Consider the following 13,968-nt stretch of genomic DNA (forward strand, 5'->3'; position numbering starts at 1 on the left):
GTCCCATAATGCACTGGTAGCCTTGCCGACTCTCCCAGAATGCACTGCTCCCAGGAGCTGAGCTCGGAAGGGTGCGCTAGGTACCCCGCGGGCAGTGCAGTTGGACCGGTTCAGGACAGTTGGTGTGGACGTGGGGTCACATGGAAATGATTCACTCGGGCTCGTGGGGGTGGCACAAAAGTGACTGAGCTTTAACCGGCCCTGTTACAGCTGAGTCAGTTCGCCAGGCTGCCCCCATCCAGCCCCAGCTTGGCGCAGCCGAGTTCAGTGCAAAGACCTTGCAGCTGGGCGGGAGGCGCTTTGAGATGTTTGTTCCCTGGCTGGGGCTCCCGCTACACCCCCCCTGCACTCCCACATACCCGCTTTTGTTGGGCAGCAGTGCTCTCTCCCCCCCACCCACCCCCCGCTGAGTACGCCAAGAGCCGGGGTTATGCACTGAGGACATGGCGGGCTCAGAACTGGGGCGCCAGCAGCCCCACGCCAAGGGCGCTATTTGGTAAGTGCTTCCCCAGCCGAGCACTTTGCAACCAAAGCCTCGTGTCGCCCGCCCCGGTCCCTAGCAGAGCCGGGGGGTCTGCCGGCTCGCCGGGCACTCTGACCCCAAGGGGACTGTCCCGTGCGCGCTCGCCAAACCCAGCCCATCCTTAGCTAGTGGTGGGGAGCTCTGCCCCGCTGAACCCGGGGTGGGGGGCCGATTCCAGCAGGGCCGAGCCCCCATATCCCCATCCAAAGGCAGCAGCACAGCACTTGTGCCCGTGCTGGGTAGCCATGTTCTGTGGGTACAGCAGAGTACGCCGTATGGGGCCCTGCAGACCTGCCAGTACAGCCCCACAGGCTCCCTTGTGAAGGCGGGGACAGAGAAATGGCTGGTTTGTCCACCCCGGTGAAGCAGCGCCGTCGTGGAGCCGGGAGCTGCTCAGCAAGGGGCCGTGCTGCCCCCGTTAAGCCGCAGCTTGTCTCAGCATTGCAGCCTGCAGGGCTGAGGCGGCTGGGGGTCCCTGGCCCATCTGCTTGGAGACCCAGAGGGAGAGGCGGGGCTGAGGGAGGGGGGCTCCCTGCCCAGCCAGGCAGCCCCGTGTCTTATCGCTTCCCGTTTAACTTGTTAAGGAGTCCGGCTCCTCTCCCACCCCACCCCATATCAGCTGAGAAGCTGCATGTGCCTTTTCCGAGTTAACCAGCGTTCCTGCGCCGGTTCTGGCTTTGCTGCAGTGGGGCAGGGGGACGGGGTAGGAAGAGGCTGCTCGACATGGGGGGAGGAATATAAATGCAAGAGCACTCGGCAAAGGGCTGGGGGCTAGCGTAAAAAATACATCCCTAGTTTGCCATCCCGGCCCCACCGCCCCCAACGCAGAGTTTGAGTGGAGGAAGACTAGCCCAGTGGTTAGGGCTCTGGTTCAAGCCCCTACGCTGCCCCACATGTCCTGTGTGACCTTGGGCAAATCACGTCCCTGCTCCGTGCCTCGGTTTCCCCATCTGTATAGTATGGATAACAGCACTGCCCTGCCTCCCAGGGGCGCGGTGAGGGTAAATGTGAGACGCTCAGAGCATGAAGGCTGTATACGCATCTCAGGCAGACAGATGCCTAAGTAATCAGCTCGAGTCAACGATATTCAATTGGCCTGACAAACTCTACAGGCCTTGGTCTCCTACCAGAGTGATGGGCACGCTACCACTACCTAGGCTGGACAGACAGACGCCTAGCAGTGGCGCAGGGCAGAACAATAGTTTCAGGGGGGGAAATGGGAAACCCATTCCCTAAATGGAGATGAGACACCCCCAAAATAGAACAGAGACCCCTGAATAACTAACTCCCCACCCCGGTCCCAGCCGCATTGATACTCTGCTGTCCCTTTAATGACTGTGGTCCTGATTCTGATCTTATTGGCACTGGTGTAAATCAGAACTAACAGCCGCAAAGCCAGCTGGGACACGCGAGAGGAGACACAGGCCTTGGTGGGCAAGTGCTCTACGCAGCTGGGAACCTTGGGCCTAATTTTTCCAGCCATGCCGGCCTCCCATTGGTTTCCTATGACATTGCAGCTGGTCAATACCCCAGTCTCTCCCCACCTGTGTCTTTTAAAGATGGTGGGTAGCCGTCCCTGCCTCTTCTAGCCAATAGGATCAAAGAATCCACCTGTTTTAGTTTTCTATTGGATGGACTGCTCCAAGCTCCACCCTAGTAGGCGGAGCTTTTGCTAAGCAGCCTGTATAAAAGGAGAGAGGTTAAAACACCCCCCTCTCCCTAAGAGTCCTGCCTGTCGGTGCTGATGAGCAGATTGTCTCTTGAAAGTGCCTTGACCCCCAAACTGTGGGAGAAATGCAGGTGGTCCAGCAGAGCAGACAGCCCTGGGTGGCAGCTGCAGGTAAGCGAGAGGCTGGGCTGGAAAAGCAGGTGAAATGTCCTGTGTGAGGAGTTACAAGGAGAGTAACTCCTGCAGTGGAGTGAGGCTTGAGGGCTGCAGGCTTTGTAGTTTCTGTTGGCTGAGCTGGTTGAACACGTCTGGGCTCCTTGCACCCCTCTGTTCCTCAAATGAGCTCCCTGGGTACCACCCTCCTGGCTCCCTCTATTGCAGGGGCTCCCTGCAGCTCCCCCAGTCCCCCCCCATTTCTCCCTCTTCGGGGGTTCTGTGTGCTGTGCCCCCCCATTCATGGGTCCCCCCTGGCTGGGGCTTTGCTGCACCCCCATGCCTTGTTAGCCTGGTCACATGCCCCGCTACCCCCCCCACACCAGAGGGTCTATGTGACCCCCCACCATAGCCCCCCTTCCTCTGTGATACCAGGGGCTCTGTGCACCTCCTTCACCCTGCCAGAGGTTTTGAGTCCCCTCCATTCCCCCTTTCCCCCCCATAGTAGGGTCCCCTTTTGCCACCCCCACCCCAGTGCCTGTGGTTCTCCCCCCTCCCCCCATGGTTATTTTTGCCTGGGAAATAAGTCATTCAGGATGTCCACTCTTGAGAGCCTGAGCAGGGCTATTGTTATGCGTTCGTGGGGCCGTCAAGTGGTTTTTGGCTCTATAAACTGTTGCAGAGGCGCATGAAGCACCGGCTGTGCTAATCCGATGGCAGGGGACCCCGTGGCCTCCCCTTTGGTTTTCTGATTACTCCCCCAAATCAACACTGTTCGGCTCATCGATGTCCAGAGGGGCCCCTGGAATTTAGGAGTTGGTCACATGCAGGGCTCCAAAGTGCTCACGTGCTAGACAAACCCAGAAACGCCGTCGAGTACAAGGTCTGGGTGCCAGGAACCCCTCTGAGGGCTACTCCCTGGTCTGGTGTCGACGTCTTCTGTGCCCTCGGGCAAGTCCCTGCCTCGGTTTCCCCATCGGCAAAAAGTGAGCCAGGCTTCCCTAGCTCGTGGACAGGGGTGCGTGTGTCTGTGGAGAACCGATCAGTCAAGCTCGTCACAGATGGAAGGTTCTAGAAGAGCGCTGTGTTACTGTCGGCGGCTGCAGCCGCCAGTCGATCTGATGGGAAATGGAGCGTTCCTAACAAGCCGTTTGTTGTTCCCGTCTCGCCTTAACGTGGGAGGGAACGAGCTGCAGTGTACACGTGACCTGCTGGAAGGGTGGGACAGAAACATGGCTCTGGCTGAGGGGTTGGACCCTCCCTTCCATCAACCTCCCTCCGTCCCCCGCACCTCCTGCGGCACGTTCTTTACGCACAATTCCCTGAGGGCCGCTGGAGCGCCGGGGATTGCAGTACCTCCGCCCCAGAGAAACGCCTCGGTGCTAGCTGAGGATGCGTAGAGCAGGGGACTGGAAGTCAGGACTCCTGGGTTCTATCCCAGTTCTGTGACCTCCTGGGTGACCCTGGCCAAGTCACGTCACCGGTCTGTGCCTCAGTTTCCCCATCATTAGTTGAAAGGTTGGTGTTTAAATAACCTTCCATTGTCTCTAGTGCTTTATATCCAAGGATCCCCATGCACCTGCCACAACTTAATTAGCATCATTTCCCCTCTCTGAATCCCCTCGCCCTTGATCCCGAGCTCCCTGGTACAACAGCCATCCCCAGCAAAATGAAGGCCCCCAAGAGGGCCAGCTTGGTGTCTCCTCTCTGCTGTCCCGTGAAGCACATGGCCACGGGAGCTCAAGGGTTAACCTAGCTGCAGATGACAGTACGAATGGCTCCTTGGCGCTCGCCCATCGGACCCCGGCTAGGCCAAAGCCCCACAGTCTGTGTCCCTCTGGCTGGCCGGATCAGGAGGCAGCTGACGCCTGCAGCCCTGCTAAGCCATCACTCAGGGGCCTGGCTGACACACTGCAGGTCTTCCATCTGTCTGCAGGTGGCTGCCTCCAGATGAGATGGTGTTTGGGTCCAGGGCCTCTTTACAAACGCTTCCCCGCCGCGATGAATTGCAGGTGCTCCTCCGCAGCAACATGCCACCAACTGCTGTAAGGTTCTCTCTTTGCACATGGGGAAACTGAGGCACAGAGGGCGGGTTTGGTGGCCCAACCAAACTGCAAGGCAAGTCAACTGCAAAACTGGTGAGAGAACTCGAACTAGAGGAGATTCCCCCTCAGTTGCTAGCCATACTAAGCCTTTTATCCTCCCCTACAGGGTGCCGTCATGCACATGTTACGAGGTGACCCCCTGAAAGCACTGGCCGGTGCATGAAGTTACTTTCTGGGTGCAAGGGGTAGGGGACCCTGGTGGCCAGGCAAGATGTGAGCTGGTGGCCTGCTAAAGCCATGGGGTCCATGTGCTACCCACGCAGCCCCGGTGCAGCAGGGAAAGGTACAGAGATGGTGTTGCCTGCTGCAGACCCACATCTCGAGGGCCCGAATTGCGCACACAGAACAGTCCCGCTCCAGCCGTCCAGAGTCCGAGCCGCGTCTCTCTCCCCAGCAACCGCCGCAGGAGCAGGGGGTGTGGGCGGCTCGGCCCAGGCCTGGATGTGGATGGAGACGGGGTAATAGCAGCCCTGCCTACACCCAGCCCAAGTGAACGCTGGCTCCTGAGCCCACCTCTTGGGGACTCCAGCTGGTCACTGTCTTCACCCCAGCTTCCCTTCTCTTCCCAAAACAGCTCTTGGTCACATAGGTGCAAAGGCTCCTTGGGGCTGCCTGGCTGTGCTGGGGAGATGACCTGCCACCAGCCAGGGATTCTGGAATGGTGGCAGGTGGGGTGGGGCTAGGATCTCGGTGATGGAGCAGGAGCAGATTATTTTTCCAAGGCTGTCTGTTTGCAGGGGGAGGGCGGGGGGCGCTTTCGTGAGCTCTCCGGGCTCCGCTCTGGTGGCCCCGGTGTAAATCTGGTGCTTGATTCTGCTCGAGCTCGGAGCTCTGTGCGTGCGGCACAACCCCCTCGCCAATTCCCGGCGCCGCCAGCCAAATCTCGCCGCCTCTGAATGCAGGAGCTTCCCGCTGCACCGCCGGCCCTGCCGCTGCTCTTCTTCTCGGCTCGTTTGGCCCCCCCAGCTCAACAGGAGCCTAACGAATATCCCTACCCCCACGCAGGCAAAAATAGCATGACATGAAGAGCGGGGCCAGGGGTGGGCATGACTCCAACCCCAGTGCTGACAAGTTAATAAGCCTCGGTTTGCTAAACGGTGCCTTAAAGTGTTGACAAAAGCCTTTTTTTAGTTCCTGGCTGCCTGGAGCACCGAGAGATGTAACCCAGGCAGAGGAAGAGCCGAGGAAGTGCTAATTGCCAAGGAAACACTAGGGCTTGTCAGAGGACATCATGTTTGCTACCAGCCTCGGTGCGCCTCCAACCAGCTCTTACTCCAGCTACTCAGCAGAGGAGACGAGCTCAGCGGGCAGCTGGGTGAAGTTCAGGGGGTGACACAACGCTTGGGGCTGCGTGCTGGAGCCAGCGGGCTGAGATGGAGAGGTCCCAGCTCGGTAGGATGGCTCTGCATTAGTGACAGGGCCGTTAGCTGCCCCCGTTGCTTTCGAACTGAGCTGGTCCTCGCTCGGTCCAGTTCCTGATAGATGATTTCCCCGTCGCTTGCCCCTGGATGGCAGTCCGAGCAGAGAGGTGAAAGACAGACCAGGCCAGATGCCCGCGGGACCCGAGCCTGGATTGCCTGGTTTCCTCTGCTCTGTGATGCTTGTTGAGAGAGCCCCGCACGTATCCCCATGGGAGCGGAGAGCTTCAAAGCAGACGGCGCGCTCTCCCTCCACCACGCAGGGCTGACGTGGGCCATAAGCAGTGCCAAGGGCGATTTTCCCCTCTGTTTGTATGGTGTTGTCCTCTGCTCCTCTGTGCGTGCTCAGTTACTTTCTCTTTAAACGCTGTACCCAAGGGGGGCTCTGTAGGGGAAGGGATACGGAGCCCTGCCTCGTCCCTCTTCAGATTGTCAGGTCGGCACTTTCAGTGGGTACACGGGTGCCCATCTGAGCACTGCAATGCAGAGCTGGTGTCTTCCCTTGGGCAGAAATCTGGGCACCTGCTGTACAAGACCATCGACACACCAGGGAGGAGGGGGATGCGCATTGGCATCTGGACTTTGCATGACCGTGCCCATCCCCATCTGCCAGCTTGCACTGGCATCTGCCCTGATCGGTGACTAGCCATTGCTGGATGTTTGATTTCACACACAGCAAATCTTTGCAGCGGCTTATGTTTGTCCAAACCCTTCAGTTCCATGGGGAGGGAGGCCCGGGGGAGCGAGCCAGGGTCCGGAGGAGCACGCCCTGGTACGGAGCATGGCATCCCACTGCAGTTGCAAATGGGCCCCAAGTTCTGGTGCATTCCCAGCTGGGGTTTGGGCTCTGCTCATTCTAGAGAGAGCTCCCAGCCACAGAGTTCACAGTCCAAATCCCTCCTCCTATGTTTGAATCTAGGGCACTGAGCCGTACTTACATGGTAACGCCTTGGGTCAGCTGGTGTAGATCAGGGCGTTCAGCGGGAGCCGTGCTGATCCACCCCAGCACTTATTGCCCATTAGTGTCTGTCTTACTAGCTGCAGCTGCAGGGACAGGGATCAAGCTGCATCCCATCAAAGCCCAGCAGCTCCTCCTCCAAACCACAGAGCCCACGCTCCTAATCCGATGGCACGCTCACCCCTGACTGCCGCGCTGCTGTGTCAGTGGTGGATGAAATTAAGGCAGGGGAGACATCAAGGTGTTGAAACTCCCTGACCCAAAAGATCCCAGCGCAGGTTCCAATCCAGCCATTACAATTCCCCAGCCTCTGTTGGGATGTCATCCTGCCCTGTTAGCCTTCCTTAGCTTGCAGGTGTTCAGGGAGGCTGCATGTCTCCAGCTGCCTTATTGCACCCATGGATCAGTGAGCTGTGAGAACATAAGATCGGCCAGACTGGGTCAGACCAAAGGTCCATCTAGCCCAGTATCCTGTCTGCCGACAGTGGTCAATGCCAGGTGCTCCAGAGGGAATGAACAGAGCAGGTAATCATCAAGTGATCCATCCCCATCACCCATTCCCAGTTTCTGGCAGACAGAGGTAGGGACACCATCCCTGCCCATCCTGGCTAATAGCCATTGATGGACCTATCCTCCAGGAACATATCTAGTTCTTTTTTTGAACCCTGTTATAGTCTTGGCCTTCGCAACATCCTCTGGCAAGGAGTTCCACAGGTTGACTGTGCATTGTATGGAAAAATACCTCCTTTTGTTTTAAACCTGCCTATTAATTTCATGTGGTGACCCCTAGTTCTTGGGTTATGAGAAGGAGTGAATAACACTTCCTTATTTATTTTTCTCCACACCAGTCATGATTTTATCGACCTCTATCATGTCCCCTGTTAGTCGTCTCTTTTCCAAGCTGAAAAGTCCTAGTCTTAATCTCTCCTCACACGGCAGCCATTCCATCCCCCTAATAACTTTTGTTGCCCTTTTCTGAACCTTTTCCAAGTCCAAAATCCCTTTTCTGAGAGGGGGCGACCACATCTGCACGCAGTATTCAAGATGTGGGCGTACCATGGATTTATAGAGAGGCAGTATATTTTCTATCTTCTCTCCCTTTCCTAAGGATTCCCAGCACTCTGTTTGCATTTTTGACTGCCGCTGCACATTGAGTGGATGTTTTCAGAGAACTATCCACAATGACTCCAAGATCTTTCTTGAGTGGTAACGGCTAATTTTGACCCCATCATTTTATATGTATAGTGGGGATTGTTTTCCAATGTGCATTACTTTGCATTTATCAACATTGAATTTCATCTGCCATTTTGTTGCCCAGTCACCCAGTTTTGTGAGATTCTCTTGTAGCTCTTGGCAGTCTGCCTGGGACTTAACTACCTTGAGTAATTTTGTATCATCCCCAAATTTTGCCACCTCTTATCCAGGTGCAAAGCTCTCAGGAGAGTCCCCAGATCAATTGTAGTAGCCCCTATGTGGATTGTGCCAATGACCGCCCAGGGTTTAGCCCGGAGACAGCAGCAGAGACGGGGAAGGAGATCAAGCCAGCACGCTCTGCGGTTGCAATCCCTGTTGCACAGAGTCAGGCTAACATCTCCGCAGGGTCAGCCCCTCAGCAAGTTCCTCATGCCACCCCTCCATTTCTTTTCTCCTCCCCAGCACTTTAACTTTCCATCCCTGGCCCCCGTCTCCCCTTGCCCCGGGGGCCCTTGCAGGGCTGGCGGGTCCCTGTCCAACCGCAGAGCCAGGCCGAGCGCTTGGCTGGGAAATGCAGTTGCGGGTCATTGCCCAGAGAAGGCGCTGACCCCTCTCAAATGGCAGAGGAGCGAGCGGCTCCATCTCGGCCGTAATGGACGGGTCGGCTCCGGGCGGGGGCTTGGCCCGGCTCGTTATCTAAAGAAACGTAAGTGCATTTTGCGCCTTGAGATACAATTGCCTTGTTGAATATTTCAGAGGGTTCCGGAATAGAAAGGGGTGAGCGGCCTGGAGCCGCGTTGCTTTTGTTGGGCTGTTGCTTTTAAAGAAAGGGAAGGGATTTTACTTCAGAGCAGGGGGGGGCTGCCTACTGTAAGGCCCGCTCCAGCCTGGATAATGGCTGCATCTTGGGATGGTGGGCTAGGTGCAAGCCTCCTGGAGCTGCCTGCTCCTGGTGACGGCAGTGGGGCTTGGGCCAGGCACAGGACAATGCCACGCTGAGTACCCGTCCGAGGGCTGCCTGCACAAACGCGCGCTACGGCAGCTGCCGCTACTGCAGAGATGTCAGTAGCCGGCCCCCATCACACTAGTGTCTGAGCACCTCACCATGGGAATGGAGGCTAAGTGACTTGCCCAAGGTCACACAGGAAGTGGCGGAGCAAGGAATTGAACCTCTGTCTCCCAAGTCGTAAACTGGTGTCCTTCCCTTGGAGCATGTCCTGACCTGCATAGAGCTGGCATACAGAATCCATAGCCTGCACGCACACACCCCCAACACACTTCTGCGCAGCTTATAGCTGTCACCTAACTGTACGCGACAGGCTGAAGCGGAAGAGCTGAGATTTGCAGGAGTACCTTGTGGGGACAGAGCTGCACCTCCCTGTACTGGTACAAAGCTGCTGCCCTGTTACGTTCTCTGTCCCGGCGTAGACTCGAATTGCTGTGGGAAATACCGAGCATTTCCAAAGCGCCCACTGTGGTTAGTGGGCAGTACAAGGCTGTGCACCAAGTTATTCCACATGGGTATCAGAGCTCCGAAACCAGCGAGGCCCGAGCTCTGTCTGGTCAGCCCCAGGCCCTTCCCTCCGGTCTGTGTTCTAGGGCTTTGTCCCATCCGCTGATGGAAGGTCCCTGGGATGGCCCCACAGGCCCCGCTAGTTCTCCCCTTTAATTGCTGTCCCACAAGTCGCCCCGGTGTGCTCTGCTTAGCTGCGGCCCGCAGGGGCGTGCAAATTCCACAACCTGAGCGCCCTTGCTACGCCGCTCCCAACCCCCGTGTCGAGGCAGCTGAATGCGTGTCACTGTGGCTACTATCCTTGGAGAGGTGAAGTTCCTACAGGGAGGGGGACCCCCCCCTCCATTCCCGTGCTGTAGGAAGCGTCTCTGCTCCAGCACAGCTGTGGCAACGTGGTGCCAAGAGTGTAGACGTGGCCTTAGGGCCCCCGTCATGGAATTTCCCTTGACACTGAAGTGTAGGGGAAGAGCCTAGTTTAGTTTAATTAGGGCAGAGGTTCCTAACCCCCCTCCGCAGTCCTAGTTACAAACTCCCTTGTATCTTGGGGTGCTAGGTGTGTGTATTGCAGTCGTGGCTGGAGGCCCCAGCCAGAGAGGCCCCCCCTGCAAAGCGGTTACAGTCTAAAGCTGAAGGAAGGATCGTCCCGAGCTCACCGATGGGGAGCTGAGGCCCAGAGCCTCAGGAAACCTGTGGCCAAGCTGGCCCCAGAGCCTAGGTTTGCCTGAGTTCCTTCCAGTGCCTTGATCACAAGCCCATCTTCCCCCCCCCCCTCTTCTGCTGGACGTATGGCCCCTGCAGACACGAGTGAATGTGGGTTGGTGCCCCCTGCGAATAGCTGCCCCTCACTGTCCCTGCAAGATGCACTCAGACTTGGACAATGGAAGTTCATCTCTGACGCTAGCCCCGGGCCGCTCTGCTGCAGCAGCCAGTTATTTCCCTTCCCCTCCCGTGGATCCCCCCCAGACACTGCACACTGCTCATCTGGCCTCCGCAGAGCTCTCTGCAACTGGGGGCGGCTCAGAGCCCCAGGCATTTTGGGACCCCCCCCCCCCCAATGCACAGACTTGCCTCTGGCTTGCGGGAGCGGCTGTCTGGTTCTTCCCTCCTGTACAGAGCAGAGCTTGAGCTCTCAGAAGACAGGAACCCACCCCCAGCTCCCTTCTCCTGCATTCAAAACTCATCCCCTTTGCATTAAAGTTTCTTTGCCGAAGAGCAATTAGATTAGCATCTAGACTGAAAAAAAGGAGCCAATTTGCAGTCAGGTGGTGCAGCCGCGTTGGCTTTCAGCTCCGTAATGGGGCTGCAATGAATAAGCTGGCACTGAAGGAGAATAATGGGAAAAGCAGGGGGAGAGGATGCTGAGGCCAGAGCTGATGAGAAGGGAAGGCGGGTGGAACAGGGAGACTCAGGAGACAGGATCAAGGAGCTGTGGGGGCGGCTGGAACCGGATCCTCCCCCAGATGTTGGAGGGAGCAGAGGCTTGGCTGGGGGCGGGGTTCCTGGTGATAAGGGGGAGTTTGGGGTCCTGAGTTAGTGAGGGGAAGGGTGCAGGTCATTGATCTCTTGATGACGGGGGGGGGGGGGGGGGGGGGAACAGCCCATTAGAGAACCTGGTCTGTTCCTCCAGGGCGTGACGGGTGGATTCCCAATGGGTCCTGGCTGCTGAGTTCTCCTGGCCTTGGAAGTATTTGGAGACTCCCAGTGGATTTGCGGGATGGGAAATCCCTGAGCTGGGTTGGGGTTTGGCTCTGGGTCCGACTGGAGTTCAGATAGGTCACAGGATCTACGTCAGTGCTCCATGATCCTGCTGCAGCCCGGGGTAATAACCCGGGAGCCTGATGACTTCCTGCTGGTGGAATGGGCACAGCTCCGCTGACTTCAACAGAGCAGTGCAAAGTGACCCCAGCAGGGAGTCTGGCCCCATCACTGTCACAGCTGCGTTTAAATTAACGCTGGCCGGGGATTCAGCCCTCTCTGCATGGCTCCCCTTCACGTCCCAGGCTGGGGCCAAGGGTCCCGGGGGCAAGGACATGCAAATGGCAAGGAGACCCTGGTTATTTCTGCCTTGTCACAGGCGCTAAACACTGCAAATCACATGGTAATTAATCTGAGCAAATTAGTGACATCAGATGCAGTTTCCGTATAATCTGCAGACACATGCAGGAGTACGGTGCCTGGCTTGGCAGCCCCTGGGGTATCTCTAGCTGCTGGCTGGGACACAGGCCGGCGATTCTTTCCTCTCCTCCCAGGGAATCACAGGTCGTTTGGGGGGCAGCCAATGCCCCCTGCTCTTGGAGACTGTCACGGACTGAGACCCGCCCGTGGAAATATTCAGCCGTAGGGATCAGAAATTGAGACACAAGCGAGGTAAGGAAGAGGGGGCTTTGGAACGGGGCCGTTCCAGACGGCAGGAGCTGCAGGGGAGAAGGTGCTCTCGCCACCAGGGATCAGAGACACGAGCTGGGTCTGTGTGGTTGGCCGGAGCGAGTCCAGGGAGGGTTGTTCAAACCATGGAGCATTGTGAAGGGGTGTCGCCAGCTGAGACCAAGCCCTCTGTGCCCGAGTTTGCACTAGCGAGGAGACGCCTGAGGAAAGCAGGCTGTGCCAGCGCTAGCCGGAGGCCTGAAATCATTGTCTGTCTGAGCCAGCCTGGCGGGCACTCAAGGTCTGGGCCCACTGGCTGCTGCAGAAACAGAACCTCCCACTTGCAGGGTGTCCTTTAATCCTCCATGGGGCTGGGGATGGAGAAGCCTGATGGCTTGGGGGAGGAGGGGGGGACAGAACTGGGCCAACGGAAGCCAGGCCTTGCCACGGCCTGGCACTGAGGGAGCTCTGCCCCCTCCAATTCTGCCTTGATCCAAGGGCTGGCCGCAGCCTCCCTTCCCTGATCTCCAGATGGCTCTGGCATCCTCCCCCGGTGCTGCCAGCATCCTAGCCGTAGCTTTGGGATTCGCTTCCCCCAGCATGTTCCTGTGGCTTCATGCTCCACCCGCCGTCGCTGTCCCATCCCAGAGCTGGGAAGAGTGACTGGAGCCTGTGGGGCGCTCTGGATGCTCAGGGAGGGGCCGTGGGGATGGAATGAGGAGCAGGCAGGTCTCGGATGCAAGGACATTGTCATCTGGCGAGGACACAGAGCTGCAGGGGGAGTTTTTAGGGGGCTGGGAAACGTGGCCTGCCCCTTCCCTCCGGGGTGTGAGAGAGCTTCCTGGGCTGTGATAAAGGGAGGGGAGTGAGGTCAAGTGGTCAGAGCAGGCAACTGGGGGTCAGGACTCCTGGGTTCTATGTCTGGCTCTAGGCAGGAAGTGGGGTCTGCTGGGTTAGAGCAGGTGACTGGGAGTCAGGACTCCGGGGACCTATTCTTTGGGTACTGTAGGACCCATGGTGCAAGCCTCTCATTGTCTGTGCCTCAGTTTCCCCTCTTTGGTGATGGTGATGGGGATTAGTGCCTCCCTCTCTCACAGTGGGGCAGGGAGGGCTTGTGCTCTCGGTTGGGCACTGAGACCCTGTACGAGAGGCATGCTAGGCTGCAGAGGGTGGCGCGACGCTCCATGTGCAGGGAGGGACGCGGCAGACAGGGGGACTGTGTGCGGCACAGGGAGAGCGTGACAGACACATGCATGGGGGCCCCTCCGTCTTCCGCAGGCTCATTACCCTCCTATTACCGCTTCTTCACATACCTCATTGGGCTGGCAGCCTGCCCGCTCCCCGAACACAATTGCTTCGATTGCAAGCTGGCCCAGGGCCCCTGCTCCCCTGGCCTGCCCCCCCTCGCCCTGCTGCCCCTCCCTCCCCTGCTGCTGGTCTGTGTAGCCAGGCTTCCGCTCTGAGTGCCTGGGGGGCGGGGGGGGGGATGTTGGGACTTGTGCGAAGGCCCCTTGAGTTCTCTGGCTGCGGCAGATGCGCATCACGGCCCAGCACCTGGCCCTTACCGCAAGCAACTCCCTTTCACATGCAAGGATCCTAAACCACCTGGGGCTCCCAGTCCAGTGGGAGTTGGGCACCTCCCTCCCAGATGCGCATCTGCCAGATCCCAGCCTCTGCCCTCACTTATCTGGGTGTAAACCTGGAGCCCCCTCGCTGAAATAATGGGATAGCTCCGGATTTATACCCTCAGATCCAGCCCTGGCCTGGTGGGAGAAAGATGCCTCCCACCCCCCCGACATGCAGCCACCTCTGGGGTGGAGCTGGGAAGTCAGTCCACACCTGCAGCTCCGTGCAGTGCTCTGGGAAGGGGTGGAGGCTGTGGGATGGGAAGGCAGAAGGCAGGGCCGGCTCCAGGCACCAGCTTAACAAGCAGGTGCTTGGGGTGGCCAAGGGAGAGGGGCGGCACCTGCGGCAATTCGGGGGCGGCAGGTCCCTCACTCCCTCTAGGAGCGAAGGACCTGCTGCTGAAATGCCACCGCCGATCGCGGCTTTTTTTTTTTTTTTTTTTTTT

Source organism: Terrapene carolina, unplaced genomic scaffold, assembly GCF_002925995.2.
Source record: "Terrapene carolina triunguis isolate 2854851 unplaced genomic scaffold, T_m_triunguis-2.0 Scaffold236, whole genome shotgun sequence".
In the NCBI taxonomy this organism is placed as follows: Eukaryota; Metazoa; Chordata; order Testudines; family Emydidae; genus Terrapene; species Terrapene triunguis.